At 41.8% G+C, this 3,669-nt stretch overlaps 1 long non-coding RNA gene across 1 annotated transcript; it reads right to left on the bottom strand.

Annotated features, from left to right (window-relative positions):
• Positions 1-1,733: 1,733 nt before the first annotated feature.
• Positions 1,734-3,204, bottom strand: LOC118572937. The gene is made up of 4 exons (XR_004943567.1): positions 3,119-3,204; positions 2,860-2,915; positions 2,360-2,386; positions 1,734-1,942 (listed from the first exon to the last, which is right to left on the bottom strand). It is a non-coding gene; the product is annotated as an uncharacterized LOC118572937 (long non-coding RNA).
• Positions 3,205-3,669: the final 465 nt, after the last annotated feature.

The following is a 3,669-nucleotide window of genomic DNA, read 5'->3' on the forward strand; positions in this document are numbered from 1 at the left end:
GAAAACATTCATTGTGGGAGAAGGGGAGGGAAAATTGTAAGAGCCAAAGGCTGTAAAATATTACTGGGAAACTGTCTTTTAGATATGGCGGAACCACCGCACTCATGAACTCACAGTGGCTGTGTTTGCTGGACCAGACCAAACCAGTCAACATTCCACTCTGAATGATGGGGAGGGACATAAGAGTTCCTGCCTCCAGTTGAGGAGTCATGGTAGTTAATGTCTGCCGGGTAGGTTGACCATTTTCCAGCTGGTAGTCCTGCACCCATGCGTATGGACAGCTCTGATTGAATTCAGTCGGGGGCAAGGGGGAGGAAATGGAGCTGAGAGGGGAACCTGGTGGGGAGGTCTGAGAAGAGAGAGCAATGGGGTGTGGATATGATTAAAATACATTGTATACGTGTGTGAAATTATCAAGATACATTTAAAAATATGTGTTCAGAAAGAAAACTCAAAACATGTTCAAGGCATTAGGATTCTTTCCTGATGCTCTGTAGTTAATTGCTTTTTAAAATAATCAAGTGCTGTGTCGTTCACATTCTGCAAAATGTTTGTGTTGGTAGATGAGGAAAAATAATGCCAATTAAATTCTCTTGGCCTGGTGTTACTGTCACTCACAGGGAAGCCAGGGTTTATGTGTATGCTGTGTTCCTGAAAGGAAACACACAGGGCAGAAGTTTGTGAATTCAAGATTTGGGAGGCACTTCTCAAGTCCACTGTACGGTGGGGGCTGGGGCTGGGCCAGTGCTACTGGGAGAGGGGATGCCGGGAAAGTAAGATACCGAGGCGCTGAGACATGTGTGATGCAGCCAGTGTGATGACATGAGTCTTCTGACGTCCTAGAGAGAGTGAAGAATAGATGTGGTGTCGGGTCCTTAGAATCCTACAGAACAGAGTCTGGGATGCATTTGCTGAATGTCTCTTAAAATCTTCCATTGTTTAATCTGTACAGCGGTCATAAAAGAACATTTCTCACAATGTTGACAAGGTGCCTAAGAGTCACTTTGTGTGATGATTAATTAGTACATTTAAAAAAAAGAGTCAGGACACATTGTTGCTATAATGACTAGGAGTACCAACACCTATCTAAAATATTTTGGGGACTAAATATAATGTACTCAGCACCCAGCACCTGCTTAATACAGGTTCTTACCCTTTCTCTTTTTGCTTTCCTGGGCATGTCTGTAAATCTCATACTTCCTTGGAGAGTAAGTTCTATCTTCTAGCCTACCCCCAGCCCTGCAAAGTGTCTTCTCCCTGTAACTCAGTGACAGTGTTTCAGCCGTGCCTCATCTCCTGCTTCGTGCTACTGAAATGCAGGATCCAGGAAGGTGGCAAGAGGGGCCACTCAGTGAAATCGCATATCTCATCTTTTTGAGGTTTTCCACTGAAAACAGCCACCTACACTCCTCACTCCTTCCCAAAGATGGTTACTGACTAGTGCTTGAAATGACAGGATCCGAATGCTAAACTGAGCCTGGCTGAGAGATGGAAGCAGAGGGTCTGTGTGCCAGAGAAGCCAAGAGATATGTGCTTTCGGTTACCAGAGCTGTTTGGTGCATGTGCTATTTGAAAACTTTTGAATAAATTGTTGATAACAGGTAATATTTCATACACCACACACACACACACACACACAATGAAATGGGTCAAATTACTTCAAGTATGAGCCTCAGAACCATCTTTTAAGAACCATGTTTTATCATCCCCCAAGAAGGTTGATATGAGGACTCAAACCAGGAGGGTACATGGCAGGAACTGAAGAAGTCTCAGCTCCCATCTTCCGATGCTCACATCCTCTTAGTTGCATGTTGGTGCATTTGAATGTCAGTCTACACAGTCATTGTGTTATTTCTCTTTCTCAGAGCACCGAGGGAATGATGGGTTGAAGACTTGGTTGTCTTTTCTGAGTTCTCAAATTCTTACTCTTTGGAGTCCAGGGCTAAAAATGATCATTTATAAAAAGCTAAGGTGTATTGATTGTTACCAGGTACACTTAACAGACATTTCCAACAAGCTGCTATTTATGACCTTTAGAAGTGAGTCAGCAATTAAATACATTTTATACATGGCATTACAAGGCAACAATTCACTGAGAGAAAAAAATGCTGTATTTCCAGACAGATTTTAAAGCTGACATAGATACCAGAGCAATCCAGAATGTCGGCTCACTCAGATGGTCCATGTTATTTTTAGACACAGTTCAGTACTCTTGGGAAAAACAACCATATCTTAAAGCTTTTTTTTCCTCGACAAATTAAGGTATTTCCTCACTGAATTTGGGTGAACTTTGAAAGAAATTTCAGTACCCTTTTGAACAATGAACACTTTTAGATAGAATGGTAAAAGAAATACTCACCTCCTTCCTGAATGTCACCTCTGGTAGCTGAAAGGCATAGAAGGTTAAGTACATTGTGGGATTTGGAGTCCTTATTGACCCTGCTATCCTGCAGTTGGAATTTCTTTCATTTGCAGTGATTTTTCAGTGTGTGTGTGAGGCAAGACTTAGAATACTAAGGAAGGAACTAAAGAAACACACACACACACACACACACACACACACACACACAATTAACCAAAAAACAACAAGAAACAAAACAAACAAACAAAAAACAGTAGCCATTTTCCGAACAGAACCAGCCAGAGGGATGATATTTCACTCTCAATTCCATTTCCATGGTTTTTAATTTTATTTTTTAAATCATCTTATAATTGTGAGGATTTCGTACATGAGTCCACTGTATTTACATCCTTTCCGACTCTCCTCCCACTTCCAACTCCTATCTATCCATCCATCCTCAGATTCATGGCCTCTTCTGTATTTATTTTTATTTTACTCTTGTGAGTACGTGTACTTACTGAGCCCGATTAGTGTTGTCCTTGCTTGTATGTGTAGGAATGACCATTTCCCATCCCTGAAAAAGAAAAAGAAAAACAAAAACCAAAAAAACCTGGTTCTCCCACTCTCAGGAGCCACTGACCATCTCCTTCTCTCCCTCCCCCCCCCTCCTCCCCCCTCCTCTCCCCCCTCCTCCCCTCCTGCCCTCCCTCCTCCCCTCCCTCCCTCCCTGCCTCCCTATCTTATCTCTCCTTCTGTCTTTGTTATATAATGACTTACAATGATTTCTCCATCTCTTAGTGATTTGTAATTACTAAGGAAGAGTTGAGTTTTAGATATGGCCAAATTTTTCATCGTGGTGTATAGTGTGTGGGGACAGTGTATGAGGCTGCTAGTCTTAGACTACTAAGGGTGTGGCCCAACACATTTGCATATGACAATGTCATATTTTAGTGTCAGAGGTTGGACACCACTATCAAATGAAATGTCCTCATGACAAGCATTTTTAAAGGTTGTTAAAAATCTCATTATGTATTTCACCGTTTTCTTCCCCATGACAGAAGTAGCCCAAGAGTTGTGTAATGAAGCTGTTGCCAGGGAAACTTGTTTTTTTAGTGAGTAGCAAATTTCCCAAGCAGATGCATTTCCTTTCTGACTAATGAGTGTGTAAATGGTACCTCTATTGCTTTCTGCCTCCGTATTTTGGAAACAACTTGAACTATTTGCTTAGGACAGCAGACATCTGCTTTGTAAGACTGAAGCAGACAGACTCCTAGTATGCCTTATTTATATGCAACTGGTGTTGCACACTTCAAAAGCACATTTACCAG

Source organism: Onychomys torridus, chromosome 23 (assembly GCF_903995425.1).
Source record: "Onychomys torridus chromosome 23, mOncTor1.1, whole genome shotgun sequence".
NCBI lineage: Eukaryota > Metazoa > Chordata > Mammalia > Rodentia > Cricetidae > Onychomys > Onychomys torridus.